The 17,252-nt window shown below is 34.4% G+C and overlaps 1 protein-coding gene across 3 annotated transcripts in view; it reads right to left on the bottom strand.

Annotated features, from left to right (window-relative positions):
* LOC145246629 (protein TANC2-like) overlaps window positions 1-17,252 on the bottom strand; it is a 1,068,463-nt gene that overhangs the window by 933,046 nt on the left and 118,165 nt on the right. Inside the window, exon 1 of one of the 3 annotated variants that reach the window (XM_080108304.1) lies at window positions 9,836-10,040. The exons of the other annotated variants lie outside the window; for them this stretch is intronic. The gene's annotated coding sequence lies outside the window, so the exon portion shown is untranslated. Of the gene's footprint in view, window positions 1-9,835; window positions 10,041-17,252 lie in introns of those variants that run through there. 3 annotated transcript variants of the gene reach the window in all.

Below are 17,252 nucleotides of genomic sequence, written 5' to 3'. Positions count from 1 at the left end.
CTGATGGCACTTAAGTCATGGTTTCGGTTATGGCTGAAGGAACTCAAGTTTATATTTTATATAATATATATATATATATATATATATATATATATATATATATATATATATATATATATATATATATATACTAGCAAAAGTATCCGTCGTTGACTGGGTTCAAAAACAGCCTACAGAAAATGGACTCTGATTTATTAAAGTATGATAGGTTATGAAAAGAAAGGGTTGTAAAGAGATAGCTTCGAATTTGGGGGTATCAAAACTAAAGCAAAATATGATGAAAGTAAAAATAAAATAGATAAACCCCATAATTTATTATACCATACCTGTTCACACTGAAACACTTATCACAATATTCTGTGGATCTATATTAAAAAACCTTGTTAAACTTTGTGACATATTTCCATTCTATGGAGGTCAGGTGCGAACGAACACCCATTAATTTTATTATACCATATTTCTTCAAACTGGAACATAATTATCAAAGTATACTTACGCAGATAGATATGAAAAGTCTTTATTAAAGTTTGTGCCTATTTCCATTCTATGGAGGCCAGGCGCGAACGCAGACCCCACAATTTTATTATACCATCACTATTTGAGTTAAAACATACTTACCAAAGTATTCTTATATACATCTATATCAAAACTTGTAAACGTTTTGTTTTTAATTTTTAAATTTTTTATTTCCATATTTTGTGGACCAGGCACGAATGCAGACCCCACAATTTTAATGAACCACCGTTCTGACAGATCAAATATACCCATTCCAGTGTCTCGATACAGCTATCATTATATGTAATCAGTTTTTTTAAAAATAGTCAACCATATAGGAGCCTATTCATGACCACACGCCCACAGCTTTATATTATAGATATATAAGTTTTTATTTCCGTTTTGATTCAAGCTAATACACCCAAGTTATATGGATATATTTTGTTTATTTTGGAAATCGCAACTTTATAATATATAAAAAATCGATAGAACATTAACTCTATAATAATATATACGAAATCTGCAAGAATTAAAATATCATATTTAAGCGTACTTTACAACCGGGCGTTCGTGCTAGCTAAGATAAATACTTTTGCAGTTTTAACAAAAAAAAATAAAAATAAAAAATAATATCAGAGCGTCTTCATTTACACTGAACATCTACAGTGTGACAACATCAATATATTACATATGAATGAGTCTCCTGTGGAATTTCCACAGGTCCCGCCAGTATATATAATAACCCATGAAGTAAAATTCCTTAAAGTCAAAACAAAACAAACTGCAATCTGAGGTGTGAGCTTGTTTCAATCTCAAGATTGTAACCTTTGCTTACAACTCCATGTAAAAAAGAATAAAAAGAATCCTTCTACAAGAATTCATGGCGTTATTAGGGGGAGAGAACTCTTAAGCTACCGAAACAACGCTGACCGTGACTTAATTATAAATCTAAAACAAACTGAACTACTTACCAGTGGAACCCACAACCATCATGTTTCATTGATCCACCGTAAATTCCAACTGTCATTGATAAGGTCCTCAGCACTTGGTCTGCAGAGGTTAGCTATCTTTATGAGTCTATACACGTGTGACTCACTTTTGTTAGTCAACGGGGTTTTGTCATCAGGAGAACGCGAGGAGGGATAATCTTAATCCTTAATCTTAGGGGATAACAATTTTAAAAGTGGCTTATAAACTCCAAGTGTAAATATGAAAATAATTGGCTATGATCCAAGCAAAAAGCTGACAACAAAGAAAGAAAGAACCTTTTTTACTTTTTGATATACTCTGCTCTCCCTGATAAATATTTAATCCCAATTGTCATTAGACAAGGTTTAAATTAGTTAAATGGTATTTGTAATTAGGATTTTAGTAGCCATTTTAATATTTGCGAAAATAACGCTAGAATTTTTAATTGATTACTGCTTTATTAGAAAAGATTTTTTTAATTAATAAATTATTTTTCTGAATTTTTGAGATAAGAATGGACAATCGACATTATTTGGATTCTTCAGACTACTATTCTCATCTTGGGTGTTATTTTCACAACGTGTTTCAGCCGATGTAACCTCCGACTTTTTTCCTGGGTATCTGGTCAAACTCGGGAATTTTTCTTTGGAATTTATATAATATTTCAAACCAAACCCTTTATTTACTTCACTAGAGTAGCATGCTCTCGTTCTGTCAGCCATGACTGGATAGAAGTCCTAAGTTATTCGCAATCTTATGCCGAGTGTCACCCGTATAGTGGATTGAATTTTCCACTCTCTAAAGAGTGTAACTACCAACTGAATTTTACCTTGTGAACAATTCTAGTATGAATTTTGGGAACCTTAAACCTTTTTTCCGTTGACTTATCGAATAAGAGCATGCTGCTCCTAAAGATTAAATAAAGGGTTCCATTTGAAATTCCATGAAGATATTCAAGTTTGATGAAGATTTCATAGGTTGATAAGATACACCTGAAAAAGTCAGGTTATATTAATTAAAATATCATATTTACGTGTATTTTACAGTCAGGCGTTGGGAAGAGGCATCACTATTCATTGCATACATAATAATTAGGGCTGTGACAACAGCATATTCTGTTTATTGTTTTGACTCTTGAGTATATATCCGTTAATATCTTATGTTTTTATATAGACAGATGTGGTTCTCGGCTATATACTTGAGAGTCAAAAGAATGAAAAGAATATTCTGTTATCACAGCCCTAATAATAATCAACAGACAATTGATTCTATGATATATATATATGAATACTGCATACATTAAAAAAAAAAAAGGAAAAAAAGAAAATCTGCATACATTAAACGATCATATTTAAGCAAATCTTACAACTCGAAAACGCAAGGCAGCCTGCTAGTAATATATATATATATATATATATATATATATATATATATATATATATATATATATATATTTATTAAAGACTAGCATGAGGCGGCTTTGCCCAGGCGTAAAATACACTTAAGTATGATATTTTAATTTGTCCAGATTTCGTATATATTATTATAGAAACATGATTTCAAGAGTAAAAAAAAATATTTAGGTGCCATCAACTAGAATCGAAACCGAAACTGTTGCATTCAAAGCTAATGACGTTATCACTATACCAACTTGACACACGAACATAAACCAATTAAAAATTAAAAATAAATTATGAACGTACTAAATGTTTAATGATTTTTTTTCCATTTTTAACCTCTTTTTGACCCCTTAAAAACTATTTTAACCCCTTAAAAACCCATAAAAAAACGGCCCGTAAAAAATCCCATTATTTGAGGCCCCTATCGCCGTTCTGCGACTTTTAGTTTCAGCGGAGATAGAGTTTGAAAATATAGAGAAAGACAGATGGACTGAACGATCGACTGAAAGACAGACATATAGCCGTTTATATATTAGACTAACATCTTGAACAGTTTTAAAGGCATTTTATCTGTTATTCGAAATTTTTAATTTCTTAAAAATGCTTCTAAGTGCTTTTTTTTTTTAACCAAAGCTCATGAATAAACATTTTATTTTTCATGTTGAAGATGCAAACCAAAATCTTCATTTATTCATACAGGTAAAGAGTAATGGTAATTCTTATATATCTTTAATTGCATTAACCTTTATCCTCGAGTGGTCTTTGGCCTTGATAAGTGGTGAAAAGTGGATGTTACATTGTAAAAAACACAATCCACTCTCTCCAAGTAAACGATTATTGTTCAGAAACACTATGTATGCCATCTGGCACAAACCTATCTCGTTACAATTGTTATTTCCAAATTCTTTTCCTAGACGAGTTGTCCTACCAAGTCTTGATAGTCTAATCTAACTTACTATTTAGACCATAGCTGGAAAGAGGGTGTATGGATTCTTACATTTTCCCCTAGAGTATTAGTGACAGTAAAACAAATCACCCGGCAGGAACCAAGGCAATTGTTCGCTTCAGTAAGCACTACATCGCCGTCACTTGCACTTCTGCTGAATCGAGGAATTTGGTAAACCATAACCTTTGATGCCAACAACAGGTCTGGCATGTAACCAACCAAGCAATCACATCGGAAACATTTTTTTAATCTTTTTTTTATATTTTTTTCATGGTGTGATCCAGTTGATTGAAACTTTTCCACATGAAAAGAAAAGAAAAAGGAGGGGTAAAGGGAAAAGAGAGAGAGGGGGGGGAGAGTGAAGGGCTAAAAAAGAGAGAGAAAGAGTTAAGGTGAGAGAGTGAAAGATGTAAAGTGAGAGAGGGAGAAGGGCAAAGAGAGAAAGAGGGAGAAGGGCTAAAAGAGGGAGAAGGGCTAATAGAGAGAGAAGGGCTAATAGAGAGAGAAGGGCTAATAGAGAGAGAAGGGCTAAAAGAGAGAGAAGGGCTAAAAGAGAGAGAAGGGCTAAAAGAGAGAAAAAGAGGTAAAGTGAGAGAGCGAAAGAGGTAAAGTGAGAGAGAGAAGAGCAAAGAGAGCAATAAAAAGAAGAGAGAGAGAGGAGCAAAGAGAGGGAGAGAGAGAAGCAAAGAGAGAGAAGCAAAGAGAGAGAGAGTGGGGAGCAAAGAGAGAGACGAAGATATAGATAAGGAAAGAGACAGAGATATTTCTCATGATATTAAAATACCAGAGAAATTTATGACATTATCAAATTTCTCATGTATATTCAAGACAGGGCGTCCTCCAGATTTACACGGCGATCATTCTCTGTGCATATAATAATACTCAAACCATAACATCTCATTTGGTTGTGACAATTGTCTATAATAAAAACACACTCACTATTGTGAAATTCTAATAGGTGGGATGGTGTCTTCTGTTCACTACAACGACTTCGTTCGTTACAAAAGAGACATTGTTAATGTTTCTCTGCTCTATCCTTCTTCCCAATGGAAAGTGATCGACTGAGCTTTAATCCAAAATCCCTCCTTGTAAAACTTTAATGAAAAGAACTCGTTTTTTACTACCACTTTTCTTCCTCCGTATGTCTAACGTCAAATTTTCCATGAATTTTCATGAACAGAATTTATTTCCAAGAACTTCCCATCTGTGGAACTAGTTGCTACAAGATTGCTTCCTTAGGGGCTACAACATAGTCATCTTCAAATCTAATGGCAAAAAACACTTGTCATAAACAGTTGTTCTAAATCAGATTTTGTTATTTTCAATTCTCTCATTATATTCAATTCTCAATCTATCAAACTCATTAACTCTTATATTCGCCCTGATTAGTATCGACTCCTTCACAGAAAATGCGTATATATCTTTAGAGTAAACATTATTACTTTTTAGAGGGTGGTCCGTGTTTTATGTTGAGAATCATACTTATTTATTTATTACTTTGGTTCATCCAAAACAAGGTATGTTGCCGTAAGGAACTAGTGTGATTAAAGGGGCCAGATTTATAATAGGGAGAATACGAATTGAGGAGTTGTATACTTAGATATTTGTTCACATTACATTGAAATTTCTGCATGCTGGTACAGGCAGGAAGGGAATTCCAAAAGCAAACGATTCAAAGAAAGAAGTTATTAGCATAGAAAGTTTTCCGACATATGTGGATCTCTATAGTAAAGGGGTGAGATTTTGCTGGGAGTCAGGTTTGTTGAGGGGAATTTACATTGAACAGCTACAAGTGCAGTAAATTTATCGAAGGATATTTCATGGAATTACTTAAAAAAAAAAAAAAAAAAAAAAAAGGCACAGATATGCTACACTGCAACAGGGTCTGGAACAATGTAAAAGTGCAGAACCTATTATATTAGAGAATATTTTGTACTCTAAGGAAAGGCTAGAGGTTGGTGCCCCAGCCCAAATGAATAAAAAAGTTAAATTATAACTATATATATATATATATATATATATATATATATATATATATAATAAAAGTTACAATAAGTTTACTAAGGTAATCAAAATGGTAAACTTAAAATATATTATAAATATTAAAGAGTTAATATTTACAAGTAAAATAAACTCAGCCAGATGTAAAAAGCTCAATAAAACCGAAAAGGAAATAGAGCTTATAATATGAACAAATGATTAATAAAACATGCCAAAAACAGCCTATCATGCCTTGACAGAGTACAAAATAGACTTCGTGGTTTAGTGGGGGATGCCCTTTTCTCTACCCTGCAACCCCTCTCCCACAGAAGAGACGTTGCGAGCCTATCCTTGTTTTATCGTTATTTTCATGGCAGGTGCTCGTCTGAACTCCAATCCCTGGTCCCCCCTCGCCAAACTTTCACGAAAAACACCCGTCTAGCTGAATCCACTGTAAAAAATTTCCCCCACTCTATATCTGTGCCTAAATCAAAACGCGGATTTCATGAGCAAAGCTTCTTTCTTAGAACTGCACGCCTGTGGAACTCTGTTCCGTCTGCCTGCTTCCCTCCGGACTACAACTTGGATGTCTTCAAGTCTAATGTTAACAAATTCCTAATGAACCGCCCCCCTAATTAAACACTTCATAAAATCTCCTCACTAACGTGATGTACTTGCAATAACCCTTATCCCTGAGTGGCTTCCGGGCCTTGATAAGTGGTGATCACTGTGTAAAAAAAAAAAAAAAAAAAAATGTTAAAAGAAATCTTGAAAAAGAGTTAAAAACATATTTAATTTTAAAAAAGGAAGCACAAGATAAGTGGATAGTTCTTTTTCAAGATGTCTTTTAACATGTTTTATTAATCATTTGTTCATATATATATATATATATATATATATATATATATATATATATATCCACTGACGAACAGTTTTGTTGTATTATAGTTCTTCTGTGTGGCTAGACTAGCACTCATCCCGAACCAGGAATTGAACCTACAACCATCTAGTTGATAGTCGACAGTTCTACTATATATATATATATATATATATATATATATATATATATATATTTGGTGATAATCGTGACACCCCGCACTGATGATTACCAAAAGGATGAAACACTACTGTCTGTAGGTATTAAAATTATAATTATAGTAATAATTATGTAAGCTCCTTTAAGAACTCGGTTCTCATTGTTGAGCATTTCAAGTTGAAGTTAAAAGTCGGTCACTTGAGCTTACATGCGCAGCTCATGATGTCATAATCATTAGCAATGGATGTTTTAATGCTACTTGGCCTTTTGGCCGAGAGTATCTGTTCTTCAGATGCGGCACTTCCATTTCTTGTTTTCTTTCAGTGGAGGAGAAATCCTTCACGACTGAGACAATTTTTATTTTTGTACCTTTTCTCCACACTAAAAAACGACCCTGGTGTCTAACTCTGTCCCATGGTGAGGCATTGTAAATAGGTACTATCACCGTCTTGACATTTAAAAATGTTTAAATTTCAATTGTATTTCTCGCGATTAATGCTGATGAAGTCAGAGATGACTTCTTTGCCGAGATCAAATCTCCCGACCGACAATAATCGTTACACCCTGCACTGATGATTCCCAAAAGGATCAAACACTAGTGTCTGTAGGTATTAAAAAAAAATAATTATATATATATATATATATATATATATATATATATATATATATATATATATATATATATATATATAAGAAATCTTAATCTGTCCAATGTGTGATATTTCAACTTAGCAATAGTCTATATCAGGGTTTTCCAAAGTATGCCCCACAGGCCAGATCCGTCCAACGAAAGCCCTTATGGAAAACATAAAATTATTTAGGGAATATTTCAAAAAATAAAAATGTGTGAACATAGTGTGGTGGTTTTTATTTTTGTTCCAAAAATTATTTCAAAAAATGAGGTTTTGGAAAACTAGTTTCACTAAAAAAAAAACTAATCCGCAAAACAGTATTAAACACGTCGAAGCCGTTGTAAATCTACAAGTAAAATAATAATATTGGATAATACAGTGTTTATGTTTTATTATTATTTTTCTAATGCGTAACAGCCATGATCAAGAATAGGGTATATGTCTTGGTTGTTTTAAAGGAAACCCTTCCGGTAGTCATTACCATCACCTTTAGGAGTGGGAGTGGGAGTTGGTGTTCTAAATGATAACAAAACCAAACTAAAACAAGTTAGATCACAACTGCTTTATCCAAGTATTAATATACTACTAGCAGGCCGCCCGGCATTGCCCGGTCATAAAATACGCTTAAATATGATATTTTAATTCATGCAGATTTTGTATTTAATATTATACTGGCCTGGGTGCCCGGCGTTGCTCGGGTGTTTGGAGGTGTGTGTTGAGCAATAAAAAATTAAAAATAAAGTGATAGGCAGGCAGGCTCGAACCTGTACCGCAAAGGAGGAAATGATGAAGGTTTAAATTAAGGCTAGTCAATCGAAAAGAGGGAGATGACTTTCAAAAATATCGTCGAAAAAAGCGACCCCTCCCTGTAGAAAAGTGCCCAGTTTAGGGTGAAGGGATTAATGACGCTTGACTAATTTTTCGATATTTGTCATCAGAACGGTGCTGCTTCAAAACGATACTAATCTCATAAAAATCTGTCACCTCTGTCGAAAGTTTTAGACAGACATACATACATACATTTAAACAGACAGGTGAGATTTATATTGTAGACTTTTATATATATATAGATTATATTGGACCTAATATATAGTAATGATTTAAAAAGTTTAAAAAAAAAAAAAAAAAAAAAGACTCGTGCACCAGCACCAGCACCGAGAATCAAAACAAAAATTGCTTAGCTTATGATTTACTTTTTCCTTTGACATTAATGCCTGCGCATGTTTGCTGCAAGGCTAAAAATTAAAACAGGAACCAATAGCTATTACGTAACGCATGCATATTCGTAATGCCATCGTTCGAGCTTCACATTTTATTTTTAATTTTCACACTTTTGCAGCGATTTTCCCCAGCTAAAACCCAAATATAAAGTGTCACATGGGTTCGAATACTTAAATATATTGTTCTATGTCTGTAGATCAAAAGCTGACAGAGGAGTTTGGTAGGCAAAATTTTTTAAACAAATATATATACGCATACATAAATATATATAGACAGAGGTTTGTGTTTACTATAACCTTTTTACACAAATATTACGCAAGTATAAATCATGTAGAATATCTGCATGAATATAATTACGTGTAATAGTAAACTAAAGATGATCATCTCATAAGAAAACCGAAAAAACTAATATTGAATTTTTTAATATAAATATCAATACACACAAAAAAAAAGTTCATAGAAGTGTAGATGTGGAATAATTAGGTCAACTCGAAACAGAAACAATGTCAATATATTGCTAAATTCTTGGTTGATAAATCTTTTTTTTTAAAGTCATTGTTTTTTCTTTTTGTTTTTCTTTACTTGAGAGTCGCCACTTATCAAGGCTTGAAAGCCACTCGTGGATAAGCGTTAATGAATGTAAAAAGGTAGTGTAGTAATCGTTAATCGTGTAAATTGGGTAGAATTTGATTATTTAAGGGGGGGTCTCAACAAGAACTTGCTTACATCAGATTTGAAGGCTACTATGTTGGATTCAACCGGGAAGCAGGCCAACAGAACAGTGCTCCACAGGCGGGTAGTTCTGGGAAAGAAACTTTGTTCATGGAATCTACGATTTCCCCCACTCTCTATCTGTACCTAAATCTAAATGTATATAGTCGTTGTAGTCAAGTTGGCAATAGGGAACCATAGATTGGAGTTCAGTCGAGCCATGAAAATAACGATAGAGCAGAAACAGTCTCGCAACGTCTCTTCTGTGGGAAAGAGGTTGAATGGAAGAGAAAAGGGCATTACCTACTAGATTTCGAAACCGGTTTTGAACTCTATCAAGGCTGTATTAATGTTTATACGTATAGTTTAAAATTGAGTTCATCTTTCTAAACAACAGTTATTACACATTAATCACACACACAAAAAAAGAATAAACTGAACCTACCAGATGCAGCCAGAGTTTAAACGTATTCCCTCTTCTACTATATTGTATATGTATGTGACCCAGTAAATAAAACAATGGCAAGAAGCCTTTCCCTAAGATCCTGTTATTTCTAAAGTCCAACAACTTTACAATAGGCTTTTGTGTTTTTTCAACCAATAATCAACATGGTGTAGCCAATTTCTACTTGCTTGTCTCTACTTAAAACACTACGAAACAATCAGAACAAATTAAGAAATGAAAGCACACTTGAAGCGAGAGAGATAGCTTACAAATGCTAACATGTTTGGTCATAGTACTTTTTTCTTTTTCAACTCTTTTTCACCCAAAACAAAGCATATTATCACTTAGAACCTAATGGCTTACTATTTAAGATCGTGTCTAACAGAGGACTGTGGGCGAGTTGAATAGAGAAACGACTGTTCACGTTACACAGGGCTCTACGGACAAATGTACGTTTGGTTGACTTTTGATAACTAAATATTTTCGTTTACTAGCCAAATAGAAAAGTTACTAGCCAAACCCACGTGATTTTTAGAATATGACATCTTCGTTCTGTGATGAGTATGTACATCATAAAGATATTTTTTGTATTTTTTTTTAATACGTGTAATTCTGAAATATACACCGAATTTTATGCTGATACTTGCAGTTCTAAACATTCGAATTTCCTCAGATGTTTTTTTTTTTAAACAGCCTTTGTTTTAAAAAAAAGTATATCGTTTTGTTAAACCTTTTACTGTTTAAATAATTTGACTTTGCTCGTTTTATTAAAAAAAAAAAGTTGAAACTTTTTTTTTTTTTTTTTACTCAGTAGCGAGCTTTGCAAGATTGTCAGTGAAAGAAATAATATCGCCAAAAGATAGGCGTTTCATTATTTCTAGTCACCACTTCGAAAAATCACTCGCAAATGTGACTGTTTCACTTGGAATGTAGAGCTCTGATACATTTAAAGTTTTTCATGCCAGTACAGTCAGGGAAGCAGGAGACTGGGATGGAATTCCAAAGGAAGAAACTATCAGAGTAGAAAGCTTTCCGGCATCTAGGGACTTCCACAGTGATGAGGTAGGATTTTGCTGCTTGCTGAGTTAGCTGAAAGTATTTGCATTAAGGAAGCTACAAATTCATTAGAGCACATTTCATAAAAGTACTTGTAAAACGGGCACAGGGATACAATATTGCGGTGATGAGACAGAGGTTACAGTTTGGTAGATAATACGGAATATATTAGGTTGCAGATTCTTTTTTAAACTCTACATAAGAGCGAGAGACAAGTGGTAGATGCATCATCCCAGCAACAATCTTCAATGCATGGGCAAATGGTGGCCCCGTAGAGATATAGGCTATTGTCAGGTGTGAGTAATTTTCTAGCACGGTAGAGGAAGCCCATTTTCCTTGCAGATATGGTTTGTCTTCCAACAGATTCCAGCATGTAAAATCTGGTTCTTGAACGCCACTATCGACTATGGCAACTGGTTTTTGGAAAAGTCTTTTTTATAATTATTAAAAGGAGCTTTGTATTAATATTATTGAATACCACGATCCATATTTGGTTCCATTAGAACTTGAATACTTACTAGACACTACCCTATAGTGTGTACGATCTTTCTGCACAAGGGTTTGTCAGAAAAACCTGGCATGGGGACACTTTCCCCTACAAGTAAAATTTGACTAAATATTCAAAATTACATAGTATTTGCGGCCCAAATAACATCTCAGTATGCCTAGCTCATACTAGCTTTTACAAGGAATGGTGCACCGCTAAGTCATGTTACCTCAAGAAACAGCACAAACTTGGCCTTTGGGACAAGATCATAGTGTAGTATATGTTCTGATGCTTTATTTAAGTTAATTGGTCCTTGGTCAATGTAGAGGAAACCCTTCATACTGAGACAATTACTATTTTTTTGGGATACTGCTAGTGTCCCCCTTTTTGAGGGGAGCTGGTTTTCCCCCACATTAAAAATTACCTTGTGTCTAATTTGCTTTCGTGGGGAGCAAATAAATACCATCTGTTCTGATGCTACTCTTCACCTTTTCTGTCCTCGGACAGTCGAGGAGAAATCCTTCATGACTGAGGCATTTTTCATTTTTGTTCCTATCCAGAGTGCCTCATTTTGGGGAGTTGGATTTTTTCCACATTGAAAACCGACCTTGTCTAACTCTGCCCTCGTGGGGAGGCAAGTAAAGAGGAACAACACGAAGCTAGATACTCCACCAGACTAGGTGAATTCTTGTTTTGGAATCTGGTAAGACCAAGAGACCAAAAGAAAGATATACCATAACATATTTAAATGGTCAATTGGGAAGAGGAAAATTATGTTCCCAATTTCTTTACTAACTCAATGTTTGAGCCATAAAAGAGAACTTTAACGAAATAACTGAAATATCTATGTGTCTCATATAGAGATGAAGTGTTAGCCCCCACCCTCCCCAAGGAGGCTGACACTTGATTTCTGTGAACTTTAACTAAAGTTGAATGAAATTACAGACTGGAGGTCCTTTTCTAAGAATTCATTTAAATGAACGGTTAATAATTATCAAATGGCCAGACAGGAATAAAGGAAAAAATGTACTAGTTTCACAACGTTTTGACTGTTGTAACGTCTAACCTTTTTCCATGTGTCTCTTGCCAAACCCGGCAATCTCCAAGGAATTTCCAAGGGAACACTTTATTTAATCCACAAAAACAGCATGCTCTAATTTCGTCAGCCATGATGTAATAAAAGTTTCAAGTAATTTGCAATTGTATTCTGAGTATCGCTCATACTGAGGATTGAACCTTCAATATCCTGAAGAGTGTCACTTACATGTGAATTTTACCTAGTAATTTATCTGTTACGCCACAAATCCTTATAGACAATTTTAGTATGAATTTTAGAAATCTTAAATTTATTCTCATTTTTAGATATACAATCTTACTACATCACTATAAATCACTACACACAATTTCCAGTTGAACCCATTGTTTAATCTATGAAGGTCAGTTGTCCATGTTCCGTCAGCCATGACCAGGTAGAAGCATTTATTAATTATATTATTCTTGATTATTAGCACCTCGAGTAAGGATTGCATCTTCAGTCTGAAGAAGACTTATTTAGAACTGATTGTTAATCAATGCCTTTATCCGTTGTGCAACGGGTCACTGTTTGAAATTTTGACAAAGGTTCATAAGTTCGATAACGATTCTGAAGTTTGAAAAGATGTACTAGAAGTAGTTTGGAGGTTATATCGGCCAAAACGTTGTGAAAACGATACAGATGACTGCAACACTGGGCCAGGCAACTAGTGTGTCACTGGCCATAACAGATTCAATGGGATTTTGAATTCAACATAAGTTTTGCCATTAACCACAACTTCAAATAAGAAAACTGCGTTTGTCTTTTAGATACCAACTATAATTAATGGGTTTTATGACGAAGCCGCTTCATTCATCGCATAATAATCGCATCACAAATATATGTCAGGTCTTCTACGAAAATAGGACTTGTTAGAAACATGAGATTTGCCGACGGTTTTACTACCAAAAGATATAAACTATACATTGTTCTTGACTTGTTTTTTTATAGCTCAGATTGCATTACTCATTATCTTTATATATATATATATTTTACAAAGGGGTCACCACATATCATGGCCCTGAGGCCACTCGAGGATAAGGGTCAATATGTGTATGGTCGTCATTAGGATAATAGCATAGTAATCGCTTGTGGTGGAATTAGATTATTTATGAGGACAGTTCAATAAGAACTTGTTTACATTGGACTTGAAGATGACAATATTGTAGTCAGCTGGAAAACAAACGAGCAGAACAGAGTTCTACAGGCGAGCAGTTCTAGGAAAGAAGCTTTGTTCATGGAATCCACATTTAGATTTAGGCACTGATAAAGAGTGGGGGAAATTGTTGATAGTGGTTATAGCTAGAAGACTGTTTTTGTGAAAGATTGGCGAGGGGGGTGGGGCCAAAAATAATAAGCTTAAAAACTGCACATAGCAATGTATGATCCTTTAGAAAGCTATTTCAGCCCATAGAGCTGAAGGATCAGAGTAAGAAAATATGAGTAGTAAATCCATTTGAATAAACAATAAAAATGGTTTCTGGTAAAATAGGGCGAGATCAAAGTGTAAAATGTGTACGGATATTTGGTCCTGTCTCCTCTGGCGCCTTTCCAAATCTGCTGAAAAGATGAGATATTTTTAAAATGCCCTTAACTATTGAAACGGCCTGACATCTTGTACTTTATACTGGGATCATTGCCATAGCATAAACTTCCATTGCACTTGCTTCATTCCTATTTTAACGAAATTCAAACTGAAAGAATCTTAAAATGTGAGTTCAGTAAAATAAAAATAAAAAATACAAATAAAAATAAAAAAATAAATAAAAAAAAATAAAAAAAAAATAAAATTAAAGTTTAATTCCACATCAAAATTTTAAGACCCATAACTTCAGTTGCGTAATCTCCATTTCATACACTATTTTACTATATTGGTTTACTTTTGGTTACTTTGAAATATTTATTATTATATTTTCTCATGCACATATTAAACGTTTGAAGTATGTCCGAATATTCTTACCTTAATCCAGTACAGATTTATTAAATTTAGTAGTCAGTGCTTAACTGTCTGGCCAGTTAAGGTATAGACAAAGTAAAAACACTGGAAAACCGGTGCATGAGAAAGCTGGAACGTCCTATTATGCTCAGATTTACAAATCCATCTTACACGTTATGATTGACTGTTAGTCCATGAATGAATAATCTATAGGAAAATTCTTGCTTTCATTGAGTAATATTTACCTATTTTAACACTTTATGCTGGTGTCATTTTGATTCTACACACCTAGTATATAAAGCTAAGTGTCCGACTATAGTTGAGGGCGAACCAAAAGCCTTTTTTCTGATTAGATGTCAAAGTGTAAGGGACGGTACCAAACCATTTTCAGAATTCCTCCAGTTGCCCTTGATTCTCCCCTTATAATGCTAAGTATTTAACAAGTACCATTTTTTTTTTAAGTCTTTGGTTAGACTTCACCAAGAATTGAACCCTAGTGCCCTGGTCCGTTGGTGAACACTCTTACCATTATGATAACTATGCTAGGATATAAAAGGAAGATGAAATCATAAAATTCAAATCGATTGTCTTTACTCTTTTTATGAAAATTGCTTGAGATAAGGCATGAAGCCACTTTATGTAAGGAGCTAAAGAAATACATCCCTAAAAATAGTGACCGACATCCCATAATAGACATGATACCAGTATATAAAATGCCTAGTATATAAAGGGAACATCTATTATATAAATCTCAATCGTCCGTTTGTGTGAATGTATGTATGGTATGTATGTATGTTTGTATGTCTGCCGAAAGCTTTTGACAGATGCAACGGATCCTGACGAGATCAGTATCATTTTGAAGCTTGACAGCTCGGACGACAAATATAAAAAAATTAGCCTAAAACATTAATTCCTTCACCCTCAACTGTGCAGTTTTCTACAAGGAGGGGTAAGTTTCTGTGTTGCCATTTTCACAAGTATTGGTTGGATTAACTATATTTAATTTCAACATTTGGAACTTCCGGTCGGCCAATGGAGACATCGGCTAAGACGTCACATTATTTTAAACCTTATTTTCTCCTTCGCGTTATGGGTTCAAGCCTGGCTGCCTATTACCACGTTTTTTTAAAACATCTCTGCCTACTGCTGTTTGATACCCCCCCCCTCCTCTATCACCACTTTTTTTTTTTTTACAACACCCCCTCCCTGGGGTTCCTTAGTACACCACCTACACACACCTGGGCAACGGGCACCCTCACTACTGTTGTTTTGATCCCCTCCCGGTTCCTTACTACACCACCTAAACACTCTGGCAACGCCGGGCACCCCCGAAATTTATGGAAATCGCTTCAGACAAGGCATGAAGCCACTTAATGTTAGGAGCTAAAAAAAAAAAATAATAATAGTACTCTAAGGTCAAAAACTTGCCAACAGTAAATATCAGATGGAATAAATCCTGACCAAGAAAACAGCAATTCTTCCTTCTTTGTAAGAAACCTCGCTCCTAGAATGTAACGAATTTAAGAAAAACTAACAGGTGTATAAGAATTTATCATCATCATCATCATCATATCGGTTGAACATTTGTTTTACATTATTTTTATGGAAATCGCTCCAGACAAGGCATAAAGCCACTTGATGTAAGGAAAAAAAAGGCAAAAAATAAAAAATAAACAATAGTACTTTAAGGTCAAACACCTGCTAATGATAAGTGTTAGATGGAATAGATTCTGATCTAAAAAAGAGCAATTCTTCCCTCTTTGTCACATACATCGCTCCTGGAATATGAGGACTACAGGACAAAATAAAGAAAGCAAGAATTACATGGCTGCCAAAAGTAAACCGAAGATCCATTTTCTACTCGTCTCAATTAATTATGGACCATTACGAAGGTTCTTGCTAGTATGAGATAATTATGTTTTGCCTTCTTTGTTCAAATTGAATGAATCCATTTTTGGCATCGGCACAATCCTTAAAGTTAAGCCAAACAATTCCATAATTACTTACCAATTTATTGAAATGAAACAATCTTCAAAGAAAGCTCAGTTCTTTTCTTTTTTTTTAAATCAATACTATTACATCACGCGGATTAAAACATGCAGTTGCCAAGAAAATAAGTCTTTACAATTAATAGGCTTATAAGTTGAATTCTGCTTTAACCAATTATGAATATTTAAAGATGAAAAATGTCATCTGTACATTCTCTACTTTCTTTGATGAGAACACAGTGTTCATTATGTTTCTGACGTTTTTGAGATGAGGATTGAGAATTTGGATTATTCAGACTACTGTTCTTATTTTAGTGTAATAAGAATGTTTCAGATGATGTAACCTCTGACCATCATTCCATCTTGTCGAACTCGGGAATCTTTCTGTTGAACTCTAGAATCTGGATGGAATTTTGAATGGAACCTTTTATTCACTCTATATAGGGATAACATGCTCTGTTCAGTTAACCATGACCAGATTGAAGTAATTCACAATTATATTCTTACTACTGCCTGTACTGAGGTTTGAACCGTCATCCTCCAGAAGAGCTGGACTTAGTGTAACGTTGCCGTTACAACAAACAAGAAAATAAATTTTTTAAAAATCCTAGTCGGCATTTTTTCTTTTTTGATTACCGTTATAATTGTTTCGACATCACTTAAAAGTCTCCCACCCTAATCTATCTCGCCCGCCCGGTGTACACTTTTCCTCTCCGACCCCACACCGGCTGCAGCCAGCCCCTTCTCGCCTTCGCTTTTACGCGTCCATTTCCTTTAACGTGGACTTTCTCCTACCCCGAGCATGTGCTGTATATTTTTTCTTTTTTTTCCCCTTTCTTGTGCACAGTTCCTAATTTGCATATGTGCGTTTTTTTGGT

The sequence above is a fragment of the Euprymna scolopes genome, chromosome 24 (assembly GCF_053919585.1).
Source record: "Euprymna scolopes isolate OS-2025 chromosome 24, ASM5391958v1, whole genome shotgun sequence".
Taxonomy (NCBI): domain Eukaryota; kingdom Metazoa; phylum Mollusca; class Cephalopoda; order Sepiida; family Sepiolidae; genus Euprymna; species Euprymna scolopes.
Note: the sequence above shows the minus strand (reverse complement) of the source record. Positions and strands in the feature narration are given on the sequence as shown.